This window comes from Haliotis cracherodii, unplaced genomic scaffold (assembly GCF_022045235.1).
Source record: "Haliotis cracherodii isolate W230 unplaced genomic scaffold, xgHalCrac1.p SCAF_10, whole genome shotgun sequence".
Taxonomy (NCBI): Eukaryota; Metazoa; Mollusca; class Gastropoda; order Lepetellida; family Haliotidae; genus Haliotis; species Haliotis cracherodii.
In genome coordinates, this window is record NW_027266265.1 from 29,757,568 (window position 1) to 29,778,319 (window position 20,752).

Consider the following 20,752-nt stretch of genomic DNA (forward strand, 5'->3'; position numbering starts at 1 on the left):
TCCTGTAGGCATCAAGAAATAGTAAATAGTGATAGTTTCACCTGAACAGACGGATATTGTAGGCATCCTGAAATAGTAAATAGTGATTGTTTCACCTGAACAGACGGATGTTGAAGGCTTTGTAAAGGTTTGAACCAAAATATAGTATCTATGTACATTCTTTTGTAACATGTGGGTATTTCATCAGTTGTGCGTTGTTTCCTCGATCAATACCTCTTCTCGAGATAATCGGTTCAGCAACTTCACTACTGTTCAGTGATACAGCTGAAACATAGGTGCAAAAGAAGAAAAAATCAAAGAGGATACTTCAATTTTGCTTGTGTTAACCATTAAGCATTATACACTCTATGATGCATCAGCTTTCAGACAAAAACAAAACAAAAGCTACTATTAAAGGTTTCCCATTATATTTTTCTTTTATGAAAGTAGGCAGTGACGGAAAGAAAGAAAAAGGAATATCTTCAAACATCAAAAATCCATATCGCTATATGGCTGAAATAATGCCGATGCGACGTTAACTCACTCAATAATCCATAGTTATAATTTTCAACGTTGATGTAAAGGACCAATCATTTTATATTCTTAATGGTGCCGGAAGTTTGCCTTATAAAAAATCTGTACAGGATAATGCTTGAAAAAGTATTTGACCTTATATCAATGGATATGCTGGATATCCTGGAAGAAATAATGAGATATGGTAAAAAAATGTTGGACTCCTTTCAGAAAGAGGAGTGCGTATCTTGAGGTAATGGGTGTTCTTAAAAACTGAAATCCCAGCAACCCAACTTTTTATCGAGAGACTTTCATGCTTTAATGCATGTTTGTTTACCTTTCTTTTTGTTACATCGTCTCTAGATCACTGGCTGCAATTTACATTGACTGCTGACACAAAACGCCCGGAAGCCCCACTACACCAGGTCCAACGCCCAACGCTGCCGGGAAGATATAGGTTGTGACGCCTTTCAGACACTGGCGTCATCTAGTAATGTGACCTGTCAACTGTTTGTTGGTAGATCTGGTGATACTGTCAGTGATGCTAATTGGAAGTATTACAGTTTTTCAGGATAAAAACACTTAGTGAACCCTCTTAATTATTATCTCCCGCCACGTAGTGGGAAGGGGATATAGGAATGGGTACTGTCCGACCGTCTTCCATCCATCTGTTTCGTTTCCGGAGCAGAACTTAAAAAAAACATTGAGAGATATCTTTACCAAACTTGGCACATAGATAGGTCTAGTGGTGAACTGGTGCCTTTTTTTACCAAACTTGGCACATAGATAGGTCTAGTGGTGAACTGGTGCCTTTTGATAGTTTTGGATTTAGGCTGAAAACAGCGGTAGTGTTTCGTTTCTTGAAAACCGTACAATATTCTTGCCTTGCAACACTACCAGACATGTCATATTGGCGGGGGATATGAATATTTCATGCTTGTTGATTATGGGGTTACACATTTTAGTAAATAACATCACTAACTGACCTTAGCTTTTTTAAGTAATTTCTTTTTGAATTTCGAGGTAGAATTCTGTTTCTACGAAGATTTCAAATACCGTCATGCGACTGCTAAAGATGTTTTACCAGGGTTACAACATTCAAACCTCAGTAAAGCTTTCAAACAGTTTTGTGGTAGATATGTGGAGACATTTACAAATTTGATGCATTAGTGAATGCAATTCAGTAATATGTTCCCGTGTTATTTCAGGTGAAAAATTGACTTGTCTTTCTATGTATGTGTTTGTGACGGGAGCCACCGGATGATCATCATTTCTTGAACACCTGGTATCATCACTATTTGATAGTGATTCATAATAAATGTAGCATAGCACTTTGGTAAGAGGTGGTGTTTGACAGGAGTTTATGTAAAGTTTTATGTATTCCCTGAGTTAAAAAGGTGAACACATATACATACATCCCGGATGAGACCCAAAAAAGTACGAGAATCTGTACTTTACTCAGAAAGTGTTATCCCAAATATAACATTTGTTGCATTTGACCACTTTCTAAATGGCATTGTGTGTTTATATACATACATAATCACAGTGCTTTAAACCACTTAGATAGCAGAGCTCGGTTGACTACCATGGACGTGAGCACATAGTCATGTCAGCTGCCTATCATTAACGTTAGTGTGTGGCTGGCTGGCCACTGAAGCTGAACATTGTGAACACGGTGGAGGATAATGCAGATTGACGACGTAACGTAACACGACAGAGGCATAATAAAGTGTTGTGGACCCACTGATGGTCTCTTCTGTTTGAGAACAGATATCCAAACAATTTAGCTCAGAATACATGCTTGTGATAAAGTTAGATCGTCTAATGTACACTCCTTTCAGCAGATATTTCTCATGATTATGGAAAGGGTTTTGTACAATTTGTTTTATAACATATTTTCACAGATTTGTATTCCGCACATATATAGTGCTATCTGATAAGTATACCTTGTAGCAGTATCAAGAGGGGTTCGTGTGGTTTTGACCCGTGAAGTCCCGGGTTAAAATTGGTCTTCAGTAACCCGTGCTCTTGCGTTTCACAACAGTGATAAGTTTACATAAACAAACTCAACCGTGTTGGATTTCTTCTCACACAAAGCTACAAAATATAATGAATCAATTAATGGTCCAAATTAAGATTTACATGACAAACAGCACATGAACAATGAGTGCAAACATTCTTTCAGAAACACCAATCTTAATAGATGATTAAATCCTCGGATGAGAGGTCCGTGTATCGAACCGTACAGAATTAATACTGCGCCAAGCAACTTAATACCACAACGTTATCATATTAACTAGATGCACAAAAGATGTATTAAAAAGTAGATATTGATTAGTCAGACATACGTTGACTGTTTATGATTTAAACATAGCGTGTTCGAGTACAAAAAGTGTTTGACACAAGTGTTTGATACAATGCTATTGATGCCGTTGACTAACACAACGCAACCACAATTCAATGCGACGCAAATTGCTGTGCTGTGTTGCATTCCTTACGGACACCAGAGTTTATTATCGTGGACTTTAATCCTACTTTCGCTCTGATTATGTTTCTAGGTGTGTCAGCCCCATACCCGTCCTCGTGAATTTCACCAAAATGGTGAACCACATCAAGCCAAAGCGCTGTGGTATGACTAGGATTCTGTTCAAAGAGGTGTGGAACATCCTGTCGCAGACACTCAACGTATGTCTTCTCCCAAAGTAGTTGTGTTTGTTTGTTGTTTAACACCGAATTCGGCAATATTCCAGCTATATGATGGCGGTCTGTAAAATAATCGAGTCTGGACCAGGCAATCCAGTGATTGACATCATGATCATTGATCCACGCAATCGGGATACGATACCATGCATCAACCACGTCAGCAAGCCTGACCACCTGATCTCGTTAGTCGCCTCTCACGAAAAGTATAGTCGCCTTTTACGGAAAGCATGGGCTGCTGAATCCCTATTCTACCCCGGGTCATAGGACTATGCCACTTATGTATATTCATCGTTAACATCTGTGACACAACGCACGTGCGCCTAATTGAGGAAATGCATCAGAGAATATTAGCATTATCGATCTGGCAAGACGTCATATGCCAAGTTAAAACTCTAATACATAGGGCAGAGACGACGAAATAGTGATAGTTTCACCTGAACAGATGGATGTTGTAGGCATCAAGAAATAGTAAATAGTGATAGTTTCACCTGAACAGACGGATGTTGAAGGCATCAAGAAATAGTAAATAGTGATAGTTTCACCTGAACAGACGGATGTTGTCGATCTAAGACGTCATATGCCAAGTTAAAACTCGAATTCCTAGGGCAGAGACGACCATTCTATATGAGAGAATACAAAAACTACTACTGACGCCTCCGCCCCTATCTATCCTAGTCCTGCCCTGCCCCATAAAGACCGTGCGTCGTCAGCTATACCCTGACAAACCAAGGTCATGTGTCCGAACCTCATAGTTGGTTGGTTGGTTTGTTGTTTAACGCCGCCCTCAGCAATATTCCAGCTATATGACGGCGGTCTGTAAATAATCGAGTCTGGACCAGACAATCCCGTGATTGATATCATGAGCATCAATCCACGCAATTGGGATGGATGACATGCATCAGCCAAGTCAGCGAGCCTGACCATCCGGTCCCGTTAGTTGCCTATTCTGTTCATTTTCAGAAATTATTGATCATGTACACTGCTTATCAAAACTATGATACCTTTGTGTGTACTTGTGAAGTTTTCTAAAACAAATACATACCCCTCGTATCCCCAGGGCAAAAAATGTTTGAATCCAGTATCTCTGAGAATGGTAAAACTGTACACATTCCTTTCTTTATGGAAAGTGTTCAAATAAAGTATGTGTTATGATTGGGAAAAAATAACTTTGTTGATGGGCAGTTATGAGCGTCAACGTTCTATACAAACTGACGACCAAAAGAAACTTTACCACATTAAAAATGAAATTACAAAGATTTAAAAACTGAAGTTCAAGCAATATCAATGTAAAATGCATCGCCAAAACACAACATTACTTAATGCAGAAAGTGATACCCGTAAACGACAAAAGTGAAAAACACGCGCCCGCTTGGGCAGCCTAAACTACACGTGCAATAAGAGTATATAAATAATACGGACACTAACACTGATAAAAAAAACACACCACAGAAACGCACGGCAGATACCCTAACAACTCGAGCTGGCCATGGTTATGATAAAGATGGAAGCCACCCATGTCTACATTGCTAGAACTTTTGGTTGCTTGTTGCTGTGTCAGATCAGGCAGACATCAGACAGGCCAAGAACAGGCAGACCCAGGGTAACTACGCACAATGAAGAGCAGTACTTGTGTACTTTGCATCTGCCGAATCGATTTCTGACAGTGACGTCATCAGGGACGAATGTCTTAGTGCATATGGTTAGTAGACACCCATTGGCCAGGGGACTCGGGAATCAGGGAATTAGGGATTACAGATATTACAGAGGACAGTTATTGACAGCGCAACATCGTCGTCAGAGATTGTACGTCGGTTACAGCGACGTGAATGGCCTTCACTGATGACTGTCGCTTCTATCGTAACTCAGTTGATGGAAGACAGCCATGTTTACCGCCGAAGGGGTGTACGAGTGGCGGCTGGTCTTTCGGGAGGTCGTGCAACATGCGTGGGAAGGAATTTGTGGGAAGGGGAGTACACCACTGGTCATCGTTAACGGAATTTAACGGCTCTGCGTTACATGGATGAAATTCTTCGTCCGATTGTTCAACCATTTCAGCTACAGCTGCCGCTTGGTGTCCATTATCAGCATGACATCGCCAGACCCCATACAGCCCGAATCGTACTGAGCGTCCTTTGCAGCCAACAACGTCAACGTTTTGCCGTTGCATGCACGCTCCCCAGAACACCCCATAGAACACCTCTGGAATGTCATGGATCGCCGTGTTCGACAGCGACAACATCCTCCAGCCAACCAACAAGAAGTCATCGATCCCAGGCCATCCAAGAAGAATGGCGATGTTACCCACGTGACGTCATCAATCGACTGGCTTTTATGTCTGCCGGAGAGCTTTTGCCTGTCTTGTACACGATATTAGTATGACGTGTCATTGAAACTGAACGATTTTAGACGGTGTGCCCTTTGTCCATTTACATTGAAAGCTTGTTTTTGCTACCCTACCTCAATTCGGACAACTGCCGTGCCAATATCGGATGCTACATGACTGTCATTTTAACTGTTTATTTTTATTGAGATTTTGATGTTTTCAATACATTTTACATCATGCATCTATCTTTCGAAGTTTTTAAATTCGTATGATCTAAAAGTAAGATCAAGTGTTTTTTGACTGTCTGATTAGTTGTTGATGTTGAATACTTTCTGTGTTGTATGTAACCGAATTACCTCTTGCCTGCTCCAGTAGTCATAGAACGGCTGTCATGGTCTTGGGTAGGATTACCATCCAATTAGTACTACCAGAACGATTTAGGTAGACATGCTGTGGGGGCTTATTTCAGAGTTTGTTGATTTAGTAGGAGGTTACTATAGGTTTACTCGTCTGTTCATAAAAGAAACCATGTCTGACTTTCTTTTTCTTTGTTCATCGTGTGAAAGCATGTAGTACTGTTTTTGTTTTTCTTTAATTATTAAAGATAAATACCATGTATATATGTTGTGTGTATGCTCCGTATGCAGACCAAAGTCAAGGATACATACCTAGCCAGATCAATAATGGCATTAATAAGAAGAAAGACCGATATTCAAATTATTTTCCTACCAAAATATCAATTAGGTACATGGCGTAATTAGTTTATTGATTCGATTTTAATGCCTCATATCCCCGTTGGCTGAGATGAAAACCATCTTACGAATAAGTTCTGCTTTAAAATCTGCTTTGAACAATGTTTCATTTATATCGTGGCATGTTAGCTTGGTGTGGGAGGAACGCCCTAAGTGATATGGTCTTTTGTAAAATCCACAGGATCATATTGAGGGAGCGTCTCCGTGTATTTGGCTTATGTATGTTAAATGTTTAATTAGAACATATGTTCTAAAGTGCAAACTCTGCACCACATCATGATGGTACGATTATCATTCAATCGTACCATCCTATCAATCGGCTGGTCATGCCAAGCCCTGTGCATGATATTGCGTGTGCACACGTATGAATTATCAACATGTATTTTTGATTAATGTCTAACTACAAGTTATTGATGAAATGAATTGCCTAGAGTCTTATGCCAGAAGGCGGTGGCTCATGGGCAACTCTGGTGATGTTGACCTCCGGATAATGTATGTTTCCAATTTCTTGTCATTGGCCGAACCAGTCTGGCACTGAGTTGGTAGATAAATCCGGTGCAATATAACACTGTCCCTGTTGACACTCCAAGGCGGGTGGGGAGCAGGGGCGCCGAATCCTTTTCTTTCATCATGGCTCCACAACAATCTGGTTCATCTCGAAATGAAAAAAATAGACGTCTAGAGGAAATTGATAAATCAACTGGAAATATTTCTCAAAATACTGTTTCCTGGGTCAAATCCCTGGTGATCGACGCTGCTGATAACCTCCCAATCAAACCAAATCCTTTTGCTATTTCTAAGACAGACTACCGTCACTGTTTCTGGGATTTGTGGTGAGGTCAAGAACGTCACCCGTCTCCGTAGCGGTTCGCTTCTGATGCACGGAGACAGCAATCTCTCAATCTTTTATCTATCTCTACATTTTCATTGAGGTTGCTGTGTCTGTGCACAGAACATTAAGTTCCTGTCGAGGCATTGTTCGTGATAGGGCTCATTTTCTGTCTGACATGTCTGAAAAAGAAATCGCTACAGATTTGGAAGACCAGGCTGTTACTGCAGTTAAACGTTTCACGTTCAAGAAGGACGGTGTTATGACAAATACGAATACGTATCTCTTGACGTTTGCCCGTACATCCCTTCCACGGTCAATTTAAGAAGATTATTTCAATATCGGAATGGATGTGTATGTCCCCAATCCGCTCCGATGCTACAAATGACAACCTTTTGGTCATGGTTGTGTGGCATGTCTTCGTTGTTGGGACAGCCATGACAGCACTGACTGTGAGAAATATTTAAAGTGCGTTAACTGTGCTGGCCCACATGTTGCTACCTCCAAATCATGCCCTGTGTGGCAAATGGAATAAAAATTAATGAAACTGAAATGCGAAAGAAGCATATCCTTCTTGGATGCCAAAAACATATTAAAAAATCAGACCAATACACCATCAACCATTTCCTACTCCGCTGCAGTCTCCCGCTCTGTTACAACATCATCTATTGCGTGTCAGACTGACTTACCATGGGTCAAGTCAGATCAACCTGTTAATACTGTTCCAACCATTCAGACTCTTCCTGCCATCAGTCTATCAAGTTCAGAATCAGTCTGAAAAACAATCTCAAACGCCAGTCAAAGAACCAGTCCTTTGGTAATTTGACAAGAAAAGAAAAAACGAAATTGAATAGAAAACAACTGCGTATCGTCCCTTCACCTTCAGACGTTCCTTTACAGAAATCCTTTGGGCCTCTGGACATGGAGGTTACTCTGTCCATCACATGACAGGCGGAGGAGGACATTCACGAGCGATATCCAATTGAGCCACCATGACGCAACTGTCCAATTAAATGCAATGGAATTGCAGACGACTTGAACACAATTTTAATGAACTGCAGATATTAACAACAGATTTAAATCCATCAGCAATTTGTATCTTAAAATATTAATACAGATACATTTGATTCAAAGTACTATAGTTTATATCATTCCTTCTCTCCGGGCGATAAAGCTACTGGAAGTACTTCTATTTTGGTGCGGCGGGGCGTTGTTCATATTCCTGTTCCACTTAACACAAATCTGCAAGCAGTTGCAATTAGACTTGAAACAATCGCAAGTAACTGAGGGAAAGGTGTAAATGCTGCTGGGGCACCATACAGGTAGCAGAGGTACCCTAAGTTCCCTTGGTCCCTAGTATGGTGACCTTACCTCTGTTGCTGGCGACCTATAGCCCCATTTTCATATCGCATCGTTGCCCATTAATGATTTTTTAATGTTCTGCAACAAGTTTTAAGCCAAACTGTGATATATTGCTAGTTAGTACACTGTCCTTCGTCAAGAGTTATTACAGATATTGTACAATTTGTTCAAGTCACGCTATGGCTGAAATAATCACACACACACACACACACACACATATATATATACGTGCACGCTATATATATATATATATATATATATATATATATATATATATATATATATATATATATATAGCATGCACGTCGCTATATAAGTGTAATAGTCTTGGATGCGACGTTAAACACCATTTTACCTCACCTCTTGTTCTGCGGGTCTGTGACTATTTTAGTTGTAAATAATGCTGTCACCCCATTACCACTATCGTTTCTCGTTGTGTACTGTTTTGTACTGAATGGGTGGGTGTGGTTTAACGCTGCTTTGAACAGTATTTCAGACTGAGTCATATAACTACATGTCAGATTAATGTGGGAGGAAAGCTTGAACTGATGCGTGTCCCAGACGTTTTCCCTCTTGGCGAAATACGAGTGTGGTGACTTGAGCTTTCCCCATTGTGTTATAAGAAAATGTCAGCTGCTCAATTCCAATTGGCCAAATCGATCCTATTTTCCAATACATTCCCTTCATCATTCCGACAGTGTTGATAGTGGTTGCTGTTAGGAAGACTGAGAAGGAGACTGTGGTATTTTGGTTCTTCCATGCGATCATCTGTACAACCTGTGTGACACACGGTGAGTAGGGCACACACAATAACGCCTAGTTAATTTGGACGAGGTAATAATTTGAAATATGAAATGTTAAAGTGACGTAAGTCTTTAAAATATTGACATGAATGTTGAAATGACAGAACTAATCCTTCAGTGTGCCTAAAATGAATAAAAAGACCGATGTTTCAAAGCTTGAAAATCGATGTTTGAGTGCCTCTGTAATTATATAAGGCGTTTTCTACTTCCATGAACTGTTTTTTTTTCTACATTTCCTAAGAAAAACAGCTTCGGTCAAAAACTTGCTTATGTTCAAATATTAGAAAAACGCCCCCTGAAAACCACTTACATTAGAAGTTAATAATTGACACATTTTAGCCTTGCATGTACCTATTCATTTTGTGTTGTCACAAGTCGAAAACATACAATTGTTGAAAAGAACGACATCTGATTCGCATTCACGTCTAAAAAATTATTTGTTTTCCTCGATACCTAAATTTTACATATTCCTTAAGTCAAAAAGGGACTCTTTCATACATTCTGTCGTTTTCATGTGTGTCCTGATCAAAGGGATACGGCTTAAACGTAACATTATTGTGATGCGATGTCATTGAACATAATGGGATCGTAGGATGTGATTGACCATAAATGATTGTGCTGTGATGTCATTGACCAGAAAATTATCGTGTTATGATGTCATTCAGCATAAAAAGATTGTTATGATTGTGATGTTATATCATTGACAGAGTGAGTGAATGTTTCAGCCATATCGTGACGAGAAGCCATACATTAATAATACATACATTTAGACAAAATAGAAACTGCCATCGATGGACAGTACAATAACTAGATGCATCACAGATTTGATTTAAACCTAGTTGAGAACATTTAAAGGAAGAAAGTATAGTCAACAATACAATTTACAAATTGGCTACATGTCGCCAGTAACTAAAGGGAGATCATCACACACGGGGCGATTGGGACTTACAGTACCTTTGCTTTCATCCCTTCAGTCACATGAGATATTTTACCAGTTAAACCAAAGATTAAAATGACGAATATACAACGTTTAAAAGTCTGGCTTGCATAAAGATACTTCGAAGTGGTAGTTTTACGCTTCTTCCAGGGTACAGCCACTAACAATTTAGGTTACTAATTCGCACTACCAATATACATTGTCTTAAATAACATACCATATACATTAAAATTTATGAACTAAAAAGCACAATCTTAATTGAGAATTTACAATACTGAAAAGGTCCTTGACTGTTTTTACACTGAAATATTTATTCCTTGTGATGGAAAAATCAATACAGTCAAGCAGGACATGCTTGACTGTGATTCTCTCATCACAAGAGATACAAAACGGAGGATCCTCACCTTTTAATACATATTCATGAGTATATCTGCTGTGGCCAATACAACATCGTCGCATAATGGCCTCTTTAAATCAGGACTGACAGCCCAAGTAGTTGTAACCGATATTTGGTTTAATTTCCATGCAATTATTTAAAACCTACTTGGGTGTCCCACTTCTTTTGCGTGAGATTTCGGCTGTAAAATCTAATTACTGGTGTATAAAAACTGTCTTGAATAAGAAGTGGTGTCACAGATTTGTTGAGTGCTATTTTTACAGCAGCATCGGCCATTGTGTTACCAATGATACCAAAATGGCTGGGGAACCTACAAAAGATGGTGTTTATATTGGCCAGCAGCAAGAGCATTAAATAATTCAAGAGTTTGGTGATGTATTTTAAGACACTTTCAGACGGCGTTGTTTAAGGGATGGCTCCACATACAGACTAAGTTCGAAAGGCTCCAAGGCAAAGCCTCAGGCCCTGATGATGGATAATATCTAGTTTTTGTAAATCACTTTTACATGCTCCACCATAGAAGATGGAGCCGTAATCAGGTTTTGGACGTATTAGCGATCTGAATAGAGGGTTTTCCAATCTCCTCCACACTTTGAATTAGATACAACTTAAATCTAATCCCCTTTCAAGAAGTCATCTGTAAATTGTTTTGAGACAGATTTGAAACTGCCGCTCTGTGGAATGCATATTTTTACCACGACAAGAAATATTAAAATCATCCACGAAAAGTGATCCATCTTTTGAGTCACTTAAAACCTTTCAAAGACTATTTATTTTAATACTAAATAAAGAGACAGAAAAAAAACACAGCCTGGTTGTACCCATTCAGACTAGAAATTGCCTGTCTGTTAAAAACTGTGATATGAAATGAGGTAAACAACCTCTCAAGTCAAAATCCTTCAAAATGCAATGCTTCCAGGGAATGCAATGCTTTCTCAAGATCAAAGAACATTGATACATTGAACAAATAATTCTAATGGTACCAAGTGATCAACAGTAATTAAGTAAAACCACATTGAATATTTGTGAGAAGATTATTGGTTTGCAAATACCAAACTTTTCTATTATTCACCATTCGTTCCATGATTTTGCAAACGCAACAGGTTAAAGATATAGGTAGATAATTTGAGGGACCTGTATGATCCCAGTCAGGTTTTGGTATGGGGATTACAATGGCATTATGCCACGAAGGAGGAAAATTCCCTTAAGTCCATATTTGGACAAAAATATTGAAAAGTGTCTCAGGACATGATTCAGGCAATTAATTGATAGTCTATATTACCAACCCCTGCTGCAGTATCATGAGCTTGCTCAAGAGCGGTGTGTAGCTCATGCAATGAAAATACTTCATTGTAATCTTCACCATTATTTTTTTTTTTCTGATATCCCTGACACTTAGGAATATGATTTGATGATAAAGACTTTTTGGCGAGTGTTTTGCCAAGTTTATTTGCAATGTTATTTTCTTCAGTTATTAATGTGTCACCATCTTTAAGATGGTTTAGGAAGCTTTTGCCTTTTATTTATTTACCCATGTTCCACACCTTGGACATTGGTGTGCATGAATTAATTTTGGAGACATAGTTCCTCCAAATTTGGCGCTTATTTTGTTTATAAAGCACGCCGTGCCTTGGTACTGGTAATTTTGATACTATTTAAGTTATGAACAGTAGGATGTTTGCGGAAACATTTTTTCCGCTTACTTTCTACATTTTCTTGCTTCTTTGCATTGTGTGTTTGTTGTTTGGACCTAAGTATGAGGATTTGCAGAGGACTTAGGAATTGTTTGGTCAGCAATATTATTTAGTTGAGCCGAAAACAACTGGATGGGATCTGGTACATGTCTAAAAATGTCAGGTTCAATTTTTCATAACATAATATTTCATACAAGGTCCAACTGCCCTAGGTAAAATTCCACTGCGATGAAGGTGGGTTCTCCTCTGGCTTTTTCAGTTTTTAGCACAGTAAGGAAATGATCACTTCCACAAAGGTCGCTATGCACAGACCATTCAAATTCTTTGTAAACTTCTGAATCTGTGAGGGACAGATGAAAGGCCGAATATGTTCCAGTGACAGGATTATTCTTTCTTGAACATTATATACTGAACCGCAAAAGAAACGTCACCAATGATAGATATATGAGAAACCTTATTTGTCAAAACACTGTAAACATACTTTGAGACATATCAAAAAGATGAAACTTGGCACAACTGATCATCAAGGTTGAAATTAAAGTGTCAAATGTTCTTAAAGTGAAACACTAGTCTCTGAGAAAATGGCATCACAAGTCAGTATCTTGTGTGTCCACCATGTGCATTGATGCCTGCCGTGCAACGTCGATACATGGAATGGATGAGGCGGTTGATGAAGGCCATGGACACTTGCGCCCACACTCTGAGGAACGCCTGACGCAGTTCAGCTGCAGTTGTCGGCCTTGGTCGGACGTCATTCAGCCGTCTTTGAATCTCGTCCCACAAGTGCTCAGTGGGAATTAAATCGGGACTGAGGGAAGGCCACTGCATGGTTCTGTTGCCATTCTGCTGGAGGAAGTCTCTTGTTGCTCTCGCAGTGTGGGCACGGGCGTTAGCATGCTGAAACTCGTGGTTGCGGCGACGTGCCAAATGAGGTATGGTGTGCGGTCTCAAGACTTGATCGAAGTACCGAGCTGCTATGAAATTTGATGAAATGTTTTAGATTAGCATGATTACATGGGGAAAAGAGTGCGGAATTCAACCAAAAGATGCCAGAATATTATAGAAGCATTTCGTGGAATATCTTGACATAAACATGCATTGTAGTTTTCAAAGGTTGGTGCGGTGCTTTAATTGTTTAAGCCCAAAAAGCCAAAGAAAAGTGTTTGTTCTCCAAAAACAAAACGATAATCGATGGTAATTGCCCACAATTCAGTAATAAATCTCGCCATTGATTTACTTTTAAGAAGTGATTTTTATTTTAACCCTGCAGTCAGGTATATAGAGGCAGGCGATTTCGTTTTGAAGGTTGGGGCTGGGGGTCGTGGCTGAAATTAAAAGAATATAAATAAATCACTTCTCGAAAAGTAATAATTTGTCCCAACCAATATAAACGTCATTCACTGAGCATGCTGCGTGTTGAAAAAATAATGCCTTTGGTTTAACAAACAAATTGTTCGTCTCAAGCTTTTCAGAGAAAACATGTATGTCTTGAAGCAAATCAACACAATATGTTTAGTTTCCATCAATGAGTCACGCTCAAATATAAAGACATATCAATAGCCCCTAATAAGAAATCAACACTAATCCTCCTTGGTGTTGAAATAAATAAATGAAAACAGTACAAACTACAGTAGTTTTAATTGAGCTGGATCGTGATGAACTGAATTCATAACCTATTCTATCTTCAGTCTTCACAGTACTTGCAATATTGCCCAGAAATAGTTTAACTTCGACAATCATCGTATTCGATCTCGACCGAAGCCAAGACTTTGCCCGCAGACGCCACCCTCTTGTACTTCTTTGGTGAGGATGAGGCTTGAGGTCAAATGAAGTTTTAAGAGAAAGATTTCCGGCTCCTCTTATAATATAATATGATCAGTGCAGTCATATGTACACACAGCAGCTGAAAGGGAACAAGATAACAATACGGACATATTTTGGCCCAAACCAGCTCTTTCAATTTGGGGAAAGGCCCCTAAACGCTGGGCTTAGTGTCCTCGCTGTAAATGGTTTCGCTCAAACGTTGCCAAGAATTGAAACATACGTGAGCTACGTCCCAGTTAGACACTGGTTTTCAGTATCTTAAACTATTGTTTTGTAAGAGATCACGACAATTATCCACCCAAACTCGTCGACAAAGCCATCTCCCCTGTACTCCATCCCACATCCAGATCTAGATCTGCGTCCTCTAAACCTGAATCAGTGCCCTTCCGCATCCACCTCCCATTCATAGGAAAAGCCTCCCACATCACCACCCGCCTCCTCAAACAGCAAGCCAATTGTGACACCTACTTCACCAGTCTAAGCCTCCCTAAAAAACAACCCAGATATTTAAATGACAACTTTTCATGCAATGTTACTAAGGGTGACGTTACTTTTGCGGTTCAGTATATATAGCAGATACCCCTAAGGTGCACACTCTGATTATGAATATGGTATTATTATTCATAACTTCTTTGAGAGGCATTTATCAAGTAATGCTTGATAACGGTGTTAGATCCTACACCGAAACGTCACTCCTAATTGTAATAAAGAAGTTGTTCATCCATATATCTTATCCTTACCTACTTATTATTATTCACGCTAATCCGTGACTGCGTAATAAAGTTCGTTGAGAAATAGATCTCACGCATCTCACGCATCTTGTGTCTGCTTACTTGACGCATTAATCATTTAGCTTGGTTTATTGCTTCGTGTTAATAAATCCTTAATCTTGTTTGTTCTTCGTCAGTGTGCCTTAATGCAACCAGTTGTCATCCTATATATTGTCTTGGGATGATTAGTTTATTGAATCGATTTTGAGACTCATATACCCGGAGGCTGAGATGTGTTTGTTCGTGTGTTTGTTGTCAAACGCCGCACTCAGCAATAATCAAGCTATATGACGGTGATCTGTAAATAATCGAGTCTGGCCAAACAATCCAGTGATTGACATCATGAGCATCGATCTACGCATTTGGCATACGATGACGTGCATCAACCAAGTCTGAGATCCTAACCACCCGATCTCGATAGTCGCCTCTTACGACAAGCATAGTCGCCTTATAAGATAATCATGGGTTGCTAATTCTAGTCCGGATTTTCACGGGCCAGCAATAGTCCAGTAATTAAAAGGTCCAGGTTCAACAAAATTGACGGAAAAGGTTTATTGCATGATTTTGGTGCCTTGACACATATGCATTAAAATAAAAAATAGTTTACCAAATTGGACATGGGGAACCATCCGAAAATAGGTCAAATCCAAGATGGCCGCCAACAAAGTAATAATAGTCATAAACGTGGAACCAATAACAATAAAAACATTTATGGTGAGTCTATCTATATAAGCTTGCCAGGATAAATGCAAAGGAATGTATATTTAACAATTAAAATAATGCTTCAAAAAGACGAAAAAGTACATGAATTTGTTAATATCAGTAATTCTGCAGCACATGAACCGATTTATTATAATGTTGCCTTTTTACATGTAAAATTATACAGTTTATTATCTTCACATAAATAATCAAGTTAGAAACAAATATAATAGAAAAAACAAAGTATCCCCTTCTTCAAAATGGCGGCCGAGCAAACAATGTTTTAAAGATAGACCTCAAGAACATAAAGGTATGTATAAGCTATTTTTCTTTAATAACTAAAATGAAAACTTGTATAATATATAGTTGAGTGGCTCTAGAGAGGAATAACTGATGAAAATATGAACAAATATAGATATACAATTTGTAACAGAGCCATTAACATCAACATTTGTTTCAAGGGAAATCAAGGGAGATAATCCAAACTCCGGGAAGCAGTTATTTTTCTCAAATGGTATTAGCTTCTCAGAAACTTTGATTAAAAGTTGATTCTGGATATATAATCAAGACATTTAGCACAAAAATCATTTGTGATAATCGGAAAAGCAACATTTGTATCTGTACACATGTCAAGCATATTTCTATCAACTGTTACTATTCGCAGGTGAATATTCTAAACTGAAGGTGTCCTATGTAGATCATAGATGGCTACTTGTTTGCTATGTATGGAACCAGTTAACCTGGACAAACCCCAGGATTATGTGAAGTTGACAGCAAAATGCTGCTGTAGCATTAATAACGCAAACAGACTGCACAAATTAGATGCACCTGACATCATATACAACTGTAGCCTGTTGCTACACAGACAGTGTCGAAGTATGCATATAAATCCAAAGGCAATCAAAGTAGCTGAAAACTCTTTGATCATATGTTGAAGCCTTAAATTTTAAAACTCACTGTTTTCTATGTGGTACTTGTATTGACCAGGATGTTCAAACATCCATGTAGAGGTGTACTTCAGCCGTGCGATGGCTCTTGAGTTACTCAACATATGTCTGTAACATATTGTGTCAACAGGCAAATGATTGGGCCAAGATGGTACAGTCAAGTATCGTGCCCATATACGACCTACCAGCTGAAGAAGCTATCCGTCACCATGCTTGTGATAAGAATTTTCGGAGTGGGACAGGTATACCTGCAGCTTATATTGAACATGAGGAGGCTCCACCAAAGAATTGGAGACTTGGTCGACTGAAGTGTATGTCCTAGATGACAGCATTTGAGATTGCCATTGATTACTTGGAAGAGAATGATGATGAAACGATTCCTTTGGACAATTTGCATCACATTATGAAGTCCTAAATTTCTGTTAAAAATAATCAGATACAATTGCACTGGAAGGTGTGATGAAAACACATGCTCATGCAGAATGTTTTTGTCTACAATGTACCTCAGCATGTGGACAATGCAAAGGGATGACATGTTCAAATGGACCAAGTCATGTCTTTTCTGACATTACTTAATAATCCTCTCTTCATGTCTAGTATATGAGTGTGAATATAAAGACTGTCTTGAACTTTAGACATTTAAATTGATAGTAAGTTTGACTCGTAAACTGTAGTATTGCAGGGTTATTCCCTATTTATAAGCCTGTGTTAAGTATTTTGTAGTCCGATATGGAACAATTGCATTTTTTTCACTCTTCGGGCATCCGTAATTTATTTCTGTGTAAGATTACACTTCAAAATTGTTAAATATATATTCGCCTGTCTTGATCCTATGAAGTTGATTATAAATAGAGTTATCATCCATGTTTAGATTTAAATTGATTCCTTTTTTTTACTTTTTCGATTTTCGTTTGTATTGATAGCGGCCATCTTGGATTTGACCTATTTTGTGTGTTTCCCCAAGTCAAATTTCGGTAAACTATTTTTTTTTTAAAGTAGGCCTATCAAGGCAGTGAAATGCGTTAAGAAACCTTTTCCGTCAATTTTGTTGAACCTTCATGAAAAATAAACCTTTAATTACCGGACTAATCTCCATGAACTGTTCATACATGTACGTGTCTCAATATGCCTTGTACAAGGCATATTGGGACACGTATGAACAGTTCATGGAAATTAGCGTATTTCCTGTGAAAGCTGTCGTCAACCTTTTTCAAAACGGAAAACCTTGAACCGACCCAACCGTAAGCAGACCTTAAAAAGAAAAAAAAACAAGAATGCAGAACCAAAACCTTAATGCCTGGACTCAAGCAACATCACTCCACCAGCTAGATTTGAAATTTCTAATGTCATCACAAACACAAATGCTTACTTATAGGAAAACTGGTTTGTGAGCTATGCGCATCGAGAGTATGAGAGTCTGAATCCTGTCACTGACCTCTGTCTGAGAGATTCTACAGTATACAAGTTGACAAGTTTAACCGGCGCATCGGGAGAATATAGCTGAGATTAACAATCAGAAGGTTTATCAGAAATTGTACACTGCATCGCAAGGAATTCAAAGTTTGAGAAACAAAATTATATTTCAATCAATGTATTAGGTTATGATTAAAAGGATGGGATATTTCCTTGAGACATATTAAACTTCACATTTTCCACCTGGAAAAATGATGTGTTGAGAAGATCAGCTGTTTGGTGGTCAGGACCAGTCACTCCCCCCTCGAAACCGTCAATGTGTGATTTTGTATCAAAATGTAAATATGAAATGTAGATTATGCAATGAATTTAATGAGACTATCCAACACATGGTCAGCGGATGTCCAGTTTTTGTACAAACACAGATCCTCGATCCTTCTTTTATAACCGTCTTCGCCATGTTTGTGGTTTTGACACAGAGGTCCATCCATGGTACGGCCCAGAATATGTAGAGGGCATCATGGAAAATGATACATACAATATTCTTTGGAATAGGCCCGTATACAACCTCAGACCTATCCAGGCCAACAAGCCTGATCTTGTCCTTTTTGATAATTTAACGAACTCATTTATTTTATGGGATTTTCTGTCCCTTTTGACAGTAATATGATTGACAAGATTCAGGAAAAAAATGCAAATATGCAGACCTCGGTTTCGAAATGTCACGCTTGCATCCCAAGTACGACACCGACTCCCCATTGTTCTCGATGCCTTATGTTTGGTACCTCCCAATCTGTTGACTGCAATTGGGAGCGGTACCCTGGTTTTCTATCAGGAATACAGCCATTCTGACAATCTGGATAACGCAGAAGGCTGCAGAGTCAACAATTTCATAAACAACATAACAATAACAATAGGGTATATATCCGTTCTGGCCTGATGCATTAAATATATTTAAAAAAAAGGCATAACAAGATTTTCCTGAAAATCGGAACACTTGACGATTGGTAATGGCATCTTGCAAAAACGACACGTGTCCAATATGAAGACATTACACGGAAAATGACACATGGGAAACGCTTGCCCTCTCGATATGTTAGTGTAATCTGTTTCAGTGCCAGTGGTATGGCCCAACTCGTCCCAAAATCGGGCGATTTTGAGGCCAATGCGGTTGTGGTCGCTCGTACTGTTTAGAGTTGTATTTATATCGCTCAGGTTCATTATGGGACGCCATCGTGCAGCTGCAGGTTGTTAGAATAATAGCGTTGGGCCGTTAATCTGCCACGAACTTTCACTGAGTATGTTTAAACATTCTTGAGATGGTGCTCTGCGACACAGTGAACACCCTGGCTACTGCCGACTGTGAATATCTTGCCTCCAGTCGCCGGCGACGTTGTTCCGTTCTGCTTCTGATTCAGTTTTTCGTTCCATGACTTCGTTGGTCTGAACAGTTGGTAACAGACAGCGTGCAGGCAACCCGATAATCCACAACGCTTACAGGCCATGTATGGCATATACCATGTAGAGCATGCACAAGCATCCATTCCGTGGTTCTAATGAGGTATTACCTTTCTTTATTGTTGCGCCCGTTACTGCAGTTCGATGGTTTCAAAAATGATATTATTCATTTGGTACCAAACGACATGATATTCACGATTCACATATCCTTTTTATGTGAGAATGCCATTCATATATGTATATCAATATAACCAAAATCGCTGAACACAGTTGCGTACTCGCTCTCACTCTCCTGCTCTGTCTGTGGTTATTTTAGTTATAAATAATGTTATAATACCTATCGTCAGAATGATGAGATCTGATTAATGCACGTGGTCTTGATGAAATACTATGTATCCCCCCAACCCCAAACCCCCATCCTCTTAGGTGGGAAATTAATTTCTCAGATGGAGAATAAATCCATTATACCCCGCCACGAAAAGGACACACTGCACGTGGATTTCTGAGCGGAAGACTAAATCCCATATACCCCGCTTCAAAGCAAAACAGCCGCACGCGTTAACCTCAGACCAATCGAACAACTGATTTCTATCATAATTGAAATTGTTTTCATTCTTTTACAATGTAGAATAACATATGTCAGTAAGATGAATTCGTTGTAGCAGTATCACCCGGGGTACATTATAAGCGGGATACATTGTCAACCGATATCGAGGGGCCTGTGATGTGATGCAACCTGTGTGTGAGCCTGTGTACCCCGAGCAGTCAAGGATCGGTTGACAACGAATTTATCTTACCGACATTCATTTAAACGGGTCCGGGATATATGTCCTCAGTTTTACTGAGTAAGCAAAACTTGTAGCGTACGACCCAAACGAACGGGGTTATTTCTCTTCGTCCAATGCATTCGGATCAACGACGGTTCAGTTCAACTCAACGATACTTATCCGAGATATGCAAACTACCTGCCATGTGTTCCGATATTGGAAACACGGACTGTTTCCAGTGTACAGTGTGGCGCTAACAACTCAATAATGTGACGTAATTTGTGACGATTACTGAGTATGTGTAGTTCTTTTCTCAAATTTGAATATAACTTGCTATCAATAAGGTAGGCTGTCACCTGAAAAAAAATACTTTCAAATCGGTTTTTAGTATTGATACTTAAAACCTTTTTGGAAAGGGATGTGAACGTTGTTTGTGCTTAACGTTTGGGTTTTTTTCTTAGACAATCCAGTTATTAACATCATGAGCATCGATCTAGGCAATTTGAATACGATGACATGCATCAACTTTGTACCCTTAGTCGCCTCTTACGTCAAGCACCGGTTGCTGAAGACCAATTCTAA